Source organism: Trichosurus vulpecula, assembly GCF_011100635.1.
Source record: "Trichosurus vulpecula isolate mTriVul1 chromosome X unlocalized genomic scaffold, mTriVul1.pri SUPER_X_unloc_9, whole genome shotgun sequence".
Lineage (NCBI taxonomy): Eukaryota > Metazoa > Chordata > Mammalia > Diprotodontia > Phalangeridae > Trichosurus > Trichosurus vulpecula.
The window spans coordinates 49,310-64,012 of NW_023494385.1; the positions used below are offsets into that span (position 1 = coordinate 49,310).

Genomic DNA, 14,703 nt, shown 5'->3' on the forward strand with positions numbered 1-14,703 from the left:
GGGCCCTGCAGCCTTTGATCGCATTTCATCCCTCTGCATGCTGCCCCTGACCTATCTCCTCCCTCCACCCCAAACTGCTTGGAAGGGGGGTTCCCTCACCTGTCCTATTCCAAAGAAGCTGGGCGTCGTGTTTTTGTTTGGGTAGGTTTCCCACCCTCTCTCTGACTCGAGCTTCCTAAATTAGGCCACAGTAGGTTTCCAGGCAATTTGTACCAAATTCCCTTTATGTTAGCTTCAACTATAACATGACATGTGCAGTTCGTCAGTGACACAAAACTTTCAGTGCATTTGTCATCATTTTGTCCTTCCTCTTGTGGTAGTTTTGGTTTGATAACAAAATGCTGTTTCCAAAACAATATGTATTAATTTTTCAGCTGGTATTAAGGGGAGGAAAAAGGAAGAGAAGCAGCACACATGAAGCACCAGTTTTGTGGCCGGTGCAACTCTGGAGTCCAGGGTTCAAAATGCTCAGCTCTGGGTCGCCGGTTCAGGAATACTGCATTTTTTAAAGCAGACAACCCCCTCTCCTTGCTCCCCCCCGCCCCCACGACTCTGCATACAAAGGTTTCCATGATTAACAACCAGACCTCAGCCTGGGAAACCTAGGGAGCTGTGCTTTTGAATGGCACCAATTTTACAGAAACTAGCCATTCATGGGGAATCCTTGTACCAAGTGCTTAGAAAGCAAGAATATTAGGAACTTGGATTCTTTTAAAGAAAACCTGAGGCTTCTTTACCTTTTCCTTTTCTAATGCTTGCAGGTGAACATTTTTCTAACAAATTGTAGGTGGAATGGGGGCAGCTTGCTGGTGAGGTAAAAAAAGCACCAGGCCTGGAGGAAGACCGGATTTGAAATCCAGCTTGACTGGGAGACCCTGGGCAAGTTACTTTACCCTGTTTGCCTCAGTTTCCTCATCTGTGAAATGAACTGGAGAAGGAAAGGCTTCCCAGAACTTTGGCCTGACCCCTATCCTTCCCTCCTCTGAAGGAGTTGGATTTAACCAGGCCTGGGCCCCCTGGCTTTGGGGCTTACACTGGGGAACATGTACCCTGTGGGCAAGGCAGAGGATGCTTCGTCCCCTCCCAGGCCTGCTGCTGGCTGTGGTCACTGGGATGTCTGGGGTGCAGCTGGACAGGTTTCTAAGGGAAGAATCAGGTACCATAGGTAACAGTGAGGCAGACCCAGGTGAGTTAAGGCAGGGCCACCTCAGGAGGTGGGGGACTTCCCCTCACTCCAAAGGCAGGATGGTCGGGGGTTTACCTAGGTGGGTGGGCAAGCAGCAGGGAAATGTGTTAAGAGACAGCTCAGGCTTCGAAGGGGATGGAGGTGCTCTGAGACCCTGTGTGGGACGAGTGAAGACCTCTCATAAAAGGGAACAAATTAGATAAATAGAAATAAGTAGGATAGTGAGTCCCATTTCTCTACTTAGATATTTTCCTTTCCACAAGCCTAGCTAGTGACCATAAGGCCCCCGAGGTTAAGAACAGGTCCTGTGTATTTACCTAATGGCGAGAGGCCTGAAAGAAAGAAGGATTGAGGTGAATAAGTCAGCAACCATAAAATTCTCTGAGGATAAGGATAAGACACAGGATACTCACCCCCTGTACACTGACCCCAAGATAAGAGAACCTCCGTTTGGGGAAGAATGGATGAAAAGCCGAAAAGCCAGGTGCAATATAGATGTGCAAGATTAGTTAGGTATAAGAATGATGGGAGGCAAGGTGTAAGGATACTGGGGATATCCGCCATAGCCACAGATGTGAAGATGAGGTAACTAACAACTAATTCCTGCCTGTCACCGATAACCGAACTGTTTGTTTATTAAGACAGATTTACTACCTTGAGATTGATAGTAGAATGAAACAAGAATGGTGGGAAGTTTATGACTGTCACCTGCTTGTAAAAAAATAACCATACTGTTTGTTCCTTGCCATTGTCCCTGGGTAGATTTATCGCGTCTAGATTGTACCCTCAAAGCTTACGTCTGCAAGCTGAGAGGAAGGAGGTTGGGAGGGGGAATTGCGGTTAGGGACCTATATAAACACCCCAATTTTCTGTGTCCAGCGCGCTCTGACACTGAGAGGACCCCCAGTCCTCTCGATGTCCGGGTTGCCCTTTCCTGCAGGATCGTAATAAATTTTCCTTTCTACTTTCACCTTGAGATGCCTCTGTTGTTAATTTTTGGATTCGTAAAATCCATCCCACACAACCCCAACTGACTCTAATCTGGGAGGGACCCAAGAGATCATCTAGACCCCCCACCACCTTATTGATGAGGAAACCGAGGCCCTGAGTCCCAAAGCTAAAACACTTGTGCCTGCCCAACTCCCAAGCCCAGCTCTCCCCACCGGCCATACTGCACTCAGGTTACTCCTACCCCAAACACACTAGCAACACACTTAGAAAGAAGTCAATAACCTCTATTTGTAACAAATCCTAGAACTGAACAATAGCCAACTTTGAATGGGAGGGCAGTTTTAGCTTGCTTAGTCTTCCCCTGCCATTTTTGCCCACTCGCAAGGTGGCACAGAGATGCCTAAGTCAGATGGCTCCTAAGCAGACAGACCCCATCTGACCTGCAGCTGTGGGGTCTCTGCTGAGACCACTCACAGCCAGGCCCCCCAGTCTCACTTCCTCTTAACAAGACACTGCGACTCACAGCAAGGTCCAAAAGTAAAGGTTTAGCTGATGCCTACATGCTAGGTAGCACAGGGGATAGAGCACTCTGTAACACTGGGCAAGTCACTTAATCTCATTACCACCTCCCAACCCTAGCCAAGGCTTCCTCCTGGTAGGAGACAGGCCCATTCTATCCACCCCTCATCCCCAGCCAGTAGTGCCAGAGAAAGTACATAGGGTGACATGCAAAGTTGAGGACAAAGGTTGATACAGACATTCAATATAATACAACCCCCCCACCCCGGGTCTCTGGGGGGCCACTTCAAAGCAGAACACCTCACCAACACCACAGACAATATCTTGCAGGCCACTCCCAGGACTGGGTTGACCTGGCCCCTGACAGCCAACACACCAAATGCCCTGGTGAATAGTCAGAGGCTCTGTTGAGGGAGCACAATTTCCTGTGGATGGCAAATCCTGAGAAAGAAAAGCCCCCTCACAGCCCCCAGGAGGAGAGAGAAAGTTGCCAAGGGTAGTGGTGCCAGATGGGGCAGAAAGTGGCTAGGGCCCATTGTCTGTGGGGCCTGAGCAGCCAGAGAGGCAGGGGAGGCTGCCCACAGGAGGAGGGAAGGAATGCTTTCATGCCTAGTCAGGATACCAGGGCAGTGAAGTAGTCATTCCTTCTCAAAGGGAAAAAAAGCAAAAATCCAAAAAGCCTGAGTCTAAAAACACTAAGTAATCCACCAAGAGGTGCCTAGAGAAATCCTGGTGAGACCTGGCGGGGCCAAGACCCCATAGGAGTCCAGTGAAGAGCACCCAGGAGGAGGACGGGTCCAGATGGGGGCGGGGAAGCTGGGGAGGGGTGGGGGAGGGGCGGAGATGTTGGGGTGTTCCTCGGGGAGGCTTGGGGGCAGTAGGGACACCTGCGCACTGGACTGCACAGCGGCAGCCACCATTCTGCTCAGCATCAGGCTGCCATTTGGGCTCCTCATTGCAGGACCGCCGCATCTCTCGGACCAGCTCCTGGAAGGCCTGCTCCACACCCTTCCGAGTCTTGGCCGAGGTCTCCAAGAGGGGACCTTCAAGCTCCTGGCTGCCTCCTGGCCCAGTGCCAGGGTCACCAGGCCGTCGGTCAGGTGGGTCTTATTGGCCACAAGGACAAAGGGAACACGGTCAACGTCCTTCACCTTACGCAGCTGGTCACGGAAGATGTTCACATCCAAAAAGGACTTTATTTCGTCCACTGCATACACGCAAAGGAAGCCCTCCCCACGGCGCATGAACTGCTGGCGCCAGGCCTGGTACTCCTCGTTGCCCGTGCTATTATGTCCAGCTGGCAGATCTCGCCATCCACCACCAACTGGGTAAGGTAGGAGTCTTCAACAATGGGGTCATAGTCGGACACAAAGCAGTTCTTGACCAGCTGGATGGTCAGTGCGCTCTTGCCCACACTACAGCTGCCCATCACCACCACTTTGTATGTCTGCATCCTGGCTCTGCCCCTGGCTGGTTACCTAGGGAGGTGTGGACAGCAGAGGGACATCTAGACAGCTCTCCTACAGTCCTAGCCCTGGCTCCCAGCCCTTCCTTCTGGAACCAAGCAGGGCCAGGCTAATTCTTCCCTGTAGCACAGGGCCCTTCACATAAGCTTGGCCGAAGGGTCTCTAATTCCACAGTCTCAAAGGTAGGCTCAAGTTATCAGACACAACTCTTATCAACTCCATATTATTCCTAGTTTCAGCAGTTCTAGGTTAGAGAGCAAAGAGCCAATGGGTGCATTTCCCCCATGGCCCTGGTCCTTTCCTGGGGTAGCATTGACAGGAGTGCAGATGGAGGAAAAGGCTGCTATCTGTTCAGTCTGGGGTTCCCGGTCACTCAATCTCCCATCTCCCCGTTCCTCCCATGCCCTCATCCCTCAAGGCCTGTAAGAATCTCCAATCCAATAAACCCTTGAGGAGGGGACCTACAGTAGGCACCGCCCACCTTCCTTAGATGGGCCCTAGGTCGCCCCCATCCCCTCAGGATCCCAAGGCCCAGAGCTACTTTTTAAATTAATTTTTGGTTTTCAACACTCACTTCCACAAGATTTGGAGCTCCAAATTTTCTCCCCATCTCTCCCCTCCTCCCAGCCCATTACAGGGGGGGCTTTCTGCTTACTGCTTCCCACCCTCCTTTCTCTCAACCCACCTTCTCTTTTCCTGTAGAGCAAGCCAGATTTCTATACCCCACTGTCTGTATATCTTATTTCCCAGTTGCATGTAAAAACATTAACATTAGGTTGTAAATTTGAGTTCCAAATTTTTCCCCACCATTTAAAAGGAAAGCAATTCGATATAGGGTACACCATGTGTAGTAATATTGTGAAGGATATCTCAATTTCCCTCCATCCTATCCCGCCCATTTATTCTATTCTCTCCTTGCCCCAACCCCCAAAATGCCCTCCCTTCTATCGCCCCCCTTTATCACCTTCCCCCCAACTTTCCCGTAGAATTTTAGGGTTAGAGATTTCCAGCCCCACCCAGAGCTATTTGGAGTCCCGGCTCTGCTACCCTGGCCTCTGGCTCTAACCCTCCCTCTTCTGAGGGCAGTTTGTTATTGTATCCCGGCTTTGTTCTTAACCTTGGGCAGACTTTCCCAAGGGGGGAAAGCCCTTTGGGCGAGAAATAGCCATTCCTCCTGATTTGCCGCATACTTCCCGCATCTAGACGCCCGCGTCCTCCAGACTGAGCACCTCCCCCCCCACCCCCCAGCGCTCAAAGAACCACCCTACAGGGCCTTCCCCTTGCGGGAGCCCCCCACCTCACCCGGGGCTCCCTCCACACCTGAGCCGAGGAGGGCTGGGGCAATGGACTCTCACTTCTACAGGCTAGCCCCACCCCCATATTGGGGCATCCCGGCCGGCCTGCCCCTTAACTGGAATGAGGCTCGCCGCCGTTCACTGGCCACTCAGGTCACTTCCCTCGATCCGCACACCTCCTCCTGTCTCTACTTAACCTTCCCTAAGTGGAGATGCAGCTGAACAAGAAGGCTCACCAGAGGCCGTCAGAGAGATCGAGGACGCGAAGGAGACGGGTATGGGATAAGCGCCAAGCAGGAGACCAGAAAGTGGAATGGGTGCAGCCCCCCTGACCCCAGGCCAATAAACGTGAGAAGCCCCGCCCCCACGCCCCTGGCACTGCCTGGGGGAAGCCTGCTCCCTCCCCGCAGCCCCGCCCCAAGCCCCCAGGTTCACTGTGCCTGGCCTGCTGGGCCATGTGAGGGGCAGGAGGAGGGGCGGGGCCACTTAAGGTCCAGGTGGATCAAACAGTGTATCCAAAGATGGCACACACAGAGAGCATCCAGCCAGGAGGCGGTCGAGGAGGGGGAAACAGTGTATCCATCAGGGCTGGCAGGACAGGCAGGATGCAAAGCCTGGAGCCCGGGCTGCTGCGCCTCCGTGAACAGGCCGGTGCCTGCAGGGCCCTGCCCACGTGGGATGGGACCCGGTCTGGGGGGAAGGGAGGGACAAGGACCACTTATATTATCTGTCCCATGGGGGGGGGGAGCTGGCGAATGGGAGATAATCATCAAACGAATCAGAGCATCACTGCCGTCTTACATGGCAGCTGGAAGGGCAGTCCACAAATGAAAAAGAACCTCTGACCCCGGAGGGCCGGCATTAGTCAGGCCTGTGAGCAGTAAGAGAGCCCCATCTGTGCTTAGGCCCGGGCCAGCACATGTGAGCACTGGGTGTTGCAGGAAGGGGGTGGAGGGCTGCTGAGCAGGAGCCTGGATCATGACCGATGCCCTGGGGAAGCAGGGATTCCAGCAGCTTCAGCCATTCCAGGGGCCCTAATTCCAACTTCCATTGCACAATGTTTGCACCAAGCCACAGAAGACCTGCTTTCCCACAGCCTGAGTATGTGTCCCCAGATCTCCAAAGGGGCCATTTCGAGGGGCTGATTTCTGACCCACAGAGACTAACAAAATTCAAACAAAGGCAGTATTTAGTGTGGACAAGGTCTGTGCAGAGGATACAGACCCAAAGAGCTAGGGTTCCTGGTGACCTCATGGCAGAGGCCCTGCTAATATCTGGTAACACCCACATCGCCAAAGACCTGGCATGGTTTTAGAAATGTGGACTGACTGAGCAGCCAGTGTAGCACAGTGCCTGGCACATAGTACAGCATATACATAGGCTCATCACTGAGGACACTCTCGTTATCTGCCATGAAAAGGGCCAGACACACTTTTATCATTTTATAACTATCTTGGACATTAGTATTGATAAAAGGGTTTGTGCTTTTTTAGCAAACTTAAATTATCCCAGGAATTGTTACCTGGCTTTTTCTCAAATGGTGTTTCTAGTGTCCAAAATAGAGCAATTCGGGAACCAAGATGGCGGCTGGAAAGCAGGGATATGCTTAAGCTCTCCCCCAAATCCCTCCAAACACCTGTAAAAAATGGCTCTGAATGAATTCTAGAGCTATGGAACCCATGAAATAGAAGAGGGAAATAGGTCTCCAGCCCTGGAGAGCCTGGATGGTCACCAGGAAGGGTCTATCACAGGGTGCTGGGAGTGGAGGCAGCCATGCCAGGACATAACAGACTTGGAGTCAGCCAGCTGAACAGGCCCTAGGGCCATGAATCATTGAGCTGTGGCAGTTACCAGACTTCTCAACCCACAAATGCCAAAGAGCAGGTTAGTGGGAAACTGCAGGATCAAGTTGAGAATGGAGCTCACTGATTGTGGGGATAGTCAGAAATGTTCTAGGCCTTCCCTCCACTTTCGCCTAAGGGCTCCCTGCAGGGAGAGGTCAAGGCTTGGGATGTAGGAACAGGCCCTGGCCCATCCAGTCCACTTACGCCATGGAAGGGTCGGCTCCAGACCTGTTAAATAGGATGGGAGCCCTTCAGGAGGCCAGACTCTTTAGTGTGTGGAGCTAAAGTAGCTGGCTTCCCAGGAAGGAAGGAGTGCCCCCATTGGCCAAACATCTCACCAAGACGGGGTCCAGTCATAACCGGGCAGGACCAAGGACAAAGGACTAAGGTAAGAAGAGGGTTTTGCCTATTCTGGGCAGGTAGAGACAAACCAACTTCTCTGGCTTTGTCAATGAAATGGGGGCCCTCACGCTGTGATGACAATAATAATGAGTCTCACCTCCTCTGAGGCAGGTTCCTTACTTACTGAGCCACAGCACCTAGCTGGGAATATTTGTTAGCTGGGACTGATCACACCCTTCCTGGTTCTTGTCCTTCCTCCAGCTGGGAAGAAGGCCTGGCTGCAGGGGTTCCCTCCAAGGGCCAATGGCACCTTCCACTGCCTTGGGGCCTGTACATTTAACACAGCCACCCCTTTAGGGTTGTTGGCCCAAAGCTGGAAGGTGGAAAATGTGAAACCCCACCTGTCTACCCCATACCAATGGAGTTCAAGGTGACGTGTTGTGACATCAAGTTTTCCTGAGCAGGGATTTCCTATTTTAAGAACCCAGAACATTTCAAATAATTGGAAAGTCACACCACTCCAGCTGAGCTCAGCTCAGTGCCAGGCACAGAGAGGGTGCTTAATCATCGCATGTAGTCTTGACAGAGGGGTGTAATCTTTCTTGTGAACTGACATCACTTTTCACCAACAACATTACATTCACTGACTAGTAGTTACAGCAAAGTTTCTGCCACACACCCCCCAGCCCCATCAGGCCTTCCCAAATGAGATAAGACAACAATCATTTAAGAAGAGACCTATCCAACCTTGCGGATAACTAGCAATGCACCTGTCCCTGATGTCTATCAATGGCAACAGTGGCAAAAGGCTGGCATCTCCACCCAGTGTCTGGGTCCAATTTCCAGCTTCAGGTTTGGAGACCTGCCCATGGCACACAGAAGCCTGCCCAACATTACAAAGGATACGAGAGTCAGAGGCAGAATTCGAACCCAGATCTTCTAGGTTCCAAGCGCAACACTCCACCCACTATATTGTTCCCAAATTTGTGCCATATAAAAGCCAAGTGCAAAAATGGAAGCCAGAATTCTCTCCTGAAGGGAGCATGAAAAACATTCTCTCCAAAGAAGATAATCACACTGTCTGATGGGCTACCATAATCATTTTCATGGAACCTCAGGTTATCGGGGCTTGGCCCCTTCCTTAGGATGGCCTGCAAGCCTTGAGTGGGGGTACCTAGAGCAGGTAAATGTGATCATATGATGGACTGCTAGCACATGGGGCAGGGCTCATGTGGGCTCTGAAGCCTCCTGGTGCCCATGTCACGAGATGCTCCATGACGCCGTGCATGCACGATGCAGCTGTTCTGGGGCTGGCTCAGGCGGACTGTGAGTTCACAGGCTGACATTCAGAATGCTTCAGGGGGCTCCCCAAGCCCTGGGTAGAGTGAGAGTCATTACAGAGCCCCAAGGAGCCCAAAGTCCAGGCATCACTCCCCTGCACCAGCTTTCCATCTGGAACTTCAGAGAGGAGGTGATTTGTGGGAAAGCTGAGAAGAGGCAACTTGAGGATCACTGATGGAGCCTGGAGGGCTGGCCAGGTCTAGGAGATGCTCCCAGACCAGAGATCACAGAGGGAGTGTCTTCTGCCAGAACTGTGTCTAAGGAAAGCATGGTCTTCACCTGAGACAAATCACAGCCACAGATGGTCATTGACAGACTGTATTATACACGTAGAAATGAGCTGACTGGAAATTGGAAGGGGTTTCCTCATAGACTGGGGTCCCAGGCCTCAGGAGCTCCCTGACTGCAGCTCTGTACTAAGATGTGGGAGCTAACTTGAGCACCTCTAGCTGTCCTCTGTCTGAAATGTCATAGCCCTCTCCCCACTCCCACTCCCTGCTTGGGCAGAGAGCTAAGCAGTCACAGACAGATGCATCACCTGTCTGACAACAGGGGGGGCAGGCTTGCACACATTCCCACTGCTGGTGTCTTGTTGCAGCTGGGGAGGGTCCATCTTCTCCCCCACACTAGACTTCCAAGAGCCCTGCAAGGAAATGAGGAAGAGCTGGGTGAGGCAAGGCCGAGTACCTGAGTCCAAAGACTGTTCGTCTGGGGCTTGCTGGACCACCTTGGACATTTTGGGTCATTCAACAATCCAGGTCTTCTCCAGAAAGCATCCTTTGGGGTGAGGTGTTCTCATTTCCTGAGGGAGACAAAGTGCCAGGTGTTAGTGGCAGACTGTGGAGGGGCCCTGCCCTGCCCATTATTGCCCACCCTCTCTCTCAGCTGCTATGTTCGTATTTGGGGCACCACCATCAAGAGAGGCGCTAGCCACATCTCTTCTCCTCTTCACACTTTTTCAGGTCTAAAGCGATAAAGCAAATTATAGGAGACAAGCCAAGAGGCAGCTTGGTGCAATGGATGGAGTGAGGCCTTGAGGCAGGAAGGTTCAAGTCCTACCTGACACCTTCTGGTTGTCTGTGCGACCCTGAGTAAGTCCCCTCCCCTCTCAGTACCCTCTCTGAGGCCACAGATTAATGTGAGGCACTGACCTGCATTAGCGAAGTGAGTTTCCACACCTAGGACTTTCCTAAGGGAAAGAAATCACAAGCCCAGCCCGTACCCTATGAATGGATGGTATATTATGGATGGATGGGTTTATCATCCCAGTATCTGGGACTGAGAATTCAGTTTGTGACAGACATCATCACAAATGGAGGTCAGTTTCTGTTGGCCAGCCCACAGAGGCCTCCATGACCCAGAAGCCAGCAGGGCCCTGTGGCCTAGTCCGGGAGAGCAACCATGAGAAGAAATTGGGGAATGGGAGGTGACCGAGGGCCAATCAGGCCTGTGTCTGGGCCCCCCAGATGAGCCTCCCCTTGCAGCAGTCCTGTGGGGCTGAGCACTGTTGGCCCCTTCTGAGCACCCATTTGGGCTTCTCTCTCCCCTGCAGCTGAGTTCCCTCCACAAGTGCTCTCCAAAGAGCTGCTTGTTCCCAAAACACCCTCTGCCCCCAAATTCCAACCCAAACTCCTATTCACAAGGCATCTCCAACTTCCGCCTGGTTGGCTCTGAGCCCAGCTCAGTGTCCATGTAAACCTCCACAGACAATGATAATAAACCCAATGCTTGCTGAGTCCCTGGCCTCCTCATGGCTCCTTTTACTTCAACAAACTCAGACATCCACATGGCCTGACCTTCCGAATTCAGACATACATAAACCTGCCAAATTCACCAAGTGTCCTGAGTGACTGGTCCCCTGCTGGGGAGGTGACCTTCCTTCAGGGTAGCACAGACCACCAGCCAACCCTTCACCTGGTCTTAATTTCCCTTGCTTGGCAGGTGGCATCACCTCTGAGAAGGTGGTATCACCTGCACCCTGCAGGGAGGCTTTGGGAGAGGACCTTGTGGAGCTCCCTTGGGACTATTTTTAGACAAACCAGAACTCAGAGACCTGGTTCTGCTAAGTTCTGTGGGGTTTTTTTTGGGGGGGGGGAACATGAGAGAGGACAACAGAAGTCCATTTCCCGCCTGACCTCCCTACTTCATCTAACGATGCCTACCAACCACCACTACCTCTCCGAAGACAGGGGGCCCCAGAGAGGGCTCCATTTTCCCAACCCCTAAACCCACTCAGACACCTCTGACCCTTTGAAACAAGACATGTGGTATCCTTTCCACCCCCCTGGATCAGTCCCTGCATACTCAGGTGAATGCAGGGGGCTCCTGAGGAGCTCTGCTGCAATCAACCATCAATTCTAGGAAGTTTCCCCTGAGTCCAGGTTGCATAGAACAAATCTTTTATTAAGTGGGTTTGTTCTGTGAAGTGTGAATTCAGTCAAAGGGTTGCACTTAAAGACCTAGAGGGCCACATGTGGCCTCGAGGCTCCAGGTTCTCCACCCGGTCCTGACCCCTTCCTTGCTCCAAACCGTTCAATGGCTCCCACCGTCTACTCCATCAAGTCAATCATCCTGCAGCCTCCGGACACTTGCCACCCAAACAGGCTCTGCCCCTTCTGGGCACCCACCCTCATGGCCATTCAATGAAGTCCAACAGGAGGCAGTTTGTGTCCAACCCTCAGGTAGCTGACAATCGCCCTGATGTTTTACATCCTTCAAACCTCTGGCTACTTCACAGGCTGCTCACAGAGGGAAGAACTGGCCACATGCAGAGTCCCTCGCCAGGCCCTAAGGCAGGTACTATGGTCAGAGATGTCTCTGCCTCCCACAGCGGCAGGTCTAGGATGACTGGGCATTTGGTGTCCCCACAGAGAAAACACAAAGGAGCCCACAGTCCATGCCTCAGGGAGACATTCAAAGCGAAGGACTTGATAAAAGCTGAGGGGGGAAATCAGGAAAAGTTTCCTGGAGGCAGGAGAACATACATGTGGAGCCCAGGAAAAGCACGGGCAATGGTCACCCAATACCCCAGGTTAGCTGGAGCAGAGTCCCAGGTGGGTGGGCAGGAAAGGCAGGGTGGCCAACATACACAACAATACACTGGGCAGCCCCTCTGTCAGGGCAAAGACTGGAGAAAAAGCCCACACCCATCCCTGGCAATAGGCCAGCAGCCCTGGAATATTTTTGTGCTGGGAGAAACAACAGAAAGGAGCATGTGATCTGGGACAAGAGGCCCTGTTACAGATGGGCAGAGAGGGCGGGCTGGAAGGAGGGCTCAGAGGGCCGAGGGCACAGCCCTGGACCCAAGTGTAACCAGAATGGCCTTTGTTTTCTTTAAGAGACTCAATTTGTCTCAGTGAGCTTTACTAGGTGCTAAGCCCCGGGCCCAAACCCCATTAGGTGTTAAGGTGATCCATGTGAATGTGAACCTCCCAGGGTCCTAAGGGGAGGGGCCAACTCAAGAACCAATCACCAGAGCCTGAGCTCCGGTGATTCAGATGATGTTTGATGATGTCTGAAGCCCTATAAGAAGGGAGGACAGAGCCATTTGTGCGGGGCTCTGGAGATGGTGTTGATGAGGAGATTCTGGGCAGCTGTAGCTAAGGAGCCCTCCAGCTTGTAAACCCGGATGCTGAAACTTTGTTGAACTCTGGTAACTAGGTGTTGGGATTTGAATCAGACAAAGTCTGTTGATGTTTGTAATTTGTTTGCATTTTGTTTTGAAGTTCAGGGTGCTGGCTTTTTCCCCTGAACTAACTGAATGATATTTGAATGCTGAATTAAAAGTAAGCTTGTCAACCCCTTCACCTTGCTTTCCTTAATTAAGCAGATCAGAAGAACCTGTGCTGTTGGCAGCTTTCTGGGTGCTGGCTGTGGGTGAATCTTATACCCCCACAGAAGCTGCCAGCTGGATTGTTGAAACACCAAGAGAATCCTGGGCTCTGGTCAGCCCAACCCAAGCACACAGGGTCTCCTCTGCCCACCCCAATACCCTCCTAGAGGCCCTTTTCTACCTCCCCTGGCTAACTCAGCCCAGAGCAGGCATCTCTCCTGAAGTCATGTCTTCTAGAGGCAACTGGTGGCAGAGTGCATGGAGCCCTGGCCTAAAGTTGTGGAGACCCAAGTTCAAATCCAGCCTTAGACACTTCTTAGCTGTGACCTTGGTCAAGTCCCTTTCCCTTTCTGGACAATAAAAGGAAACTGGATGAGCTGATCTCCAAGGCCCCTTCTGGCTCTAGCCCTAGGCCTCTGATCATCTGAATGGAAGCACAGGATGTGGCAGGGACTGCCCCTGATCTCCCTGGCACAGGGAGCTCTCTGGGGTTGATTCTCCCTCCAGCAAGGGTCTGACAACCCACCCAGCCAGGGTTCTTCTTGGCTCCAAGGTCAGCTCTGTCAAGAGAAGAGCCTCCATACACCATTCAATTGCAAACAGCAAAGGACCAGCAGGTTGGGGGTGGGGGTGGGGAGAAGACACTCCCTGTCCTCCAGCTTCAGCCCCGATCTCAACCGGTTATTTGTTATTTTGGAGGCATCAGTGGGAGTAGCCCCCTCCAGGTGAACCCTGTAATGCCCCTGGAGAGAAGAAAAGAGCTGAGTTGAGGCCTGCAGGAGACTGGGTGTGGTTTCTTCTCACCCTCCAGAAGCACCCTGAATTCTCTCTGGTTTTGTGAGATGCTGCTGTAAAGACCATCAGGGAGAGCATGTGCACCTTGAGAGTGTGGAGGACCCAAGTGGCTCCCTCCTCAAAGAAACTAGCTCCGGCGAGGACAGCCCCTCTTCAGAGGACCTGACCAAGTCCAGGCTCTGTTTCTAAACATTCTTCTCTCCCACTTGGTGTCTTTAGTAAACTGACTGCAAACAAAATATATTTGAAAAGTGAAAAAATGGGTCTATGTATTCATCTGTGTCTTCAGTGATCCCAAGGGTCCTTGCTGTCTGGGAGGGGGTAATGAGGACAATTGACAAGAGAGACCTTGGGCCTGTAGGTCCCTGGTCACTCCCCACCCTGGCCAGAAACGTGGTAGAGGATTTATTCTTTCAATTGTCCTTTTGGTAGTTGTTTCGCTCCTGTCTGACCCCATGCCCCCATCTGGGGTTTGCCTGGCAAAGATACTGGACTGGTTTGCTATTTCCTTCCCTGGCTGATTGGACAGATGAGGAAACTGAGGCAAACAGAGTTAGGTTGACTTGCTCGGGGCCACACAGCTAGTGCTTGTCTGAGGCCAGATGAGAGCTCAGGAGGAGGTGTCTACCTGATTAGGAGCCCAGCGCTCAATCCTCTTTTCTGCCCAGTTTGTTCAAGCAAGCATTGCTTATCTTCCCCTGAAAATTTAGCCTTTACATTTGAGGCCAAAATATCCCCTGCAGCCCTCCAGGTTTGGATGCTACTTGGCATAAGGGATAGGCCCTGAACCTGTGATGTCATTGGCATTGGGAACTTTCAGGGGAGAACGTTCCCTCTGCCAGGGCAGATAGGTGCGTGTCTCTCAGATGGGTGAGAATCATTCCTAAGGGAGTCCTCACCCTTCTCACCCGGGCTGCTTCCCTGTGGTCTACATACACGTCCCTACCTCCCCCTCCTTCCAAAAACCTTTCCTGTGTCTCTTCTGCCCTTTGTAGCTAAATTTCCGGCCCCGGCCACTGACAGCCCGCCCCTGCTCATCCTTTTGGCCTTTCCATGGCCCTTGACACGGATGAGTGCCCTTGGATCGGTCCCTGCTGCCCTCTCCTCACTGGCTCTTCTCTGCTGATTCTCC

The 14,703-nt window shown here is 52.3% G+C and overlaps 1 pseudogene; it reads right to left on the reverse strand.

Annotated features, from left to right (window-relative positions):
• Nucleotides 1–3,304: 3,304 nt before the first annotated feature.
• LOC118833274 lies at nucleotides 3,305–4,109 on the reverse strand (annotated as a pseudogene).
• Nucleotides 4,110–14,703: the final 10,594 nt, after the last annotated feature.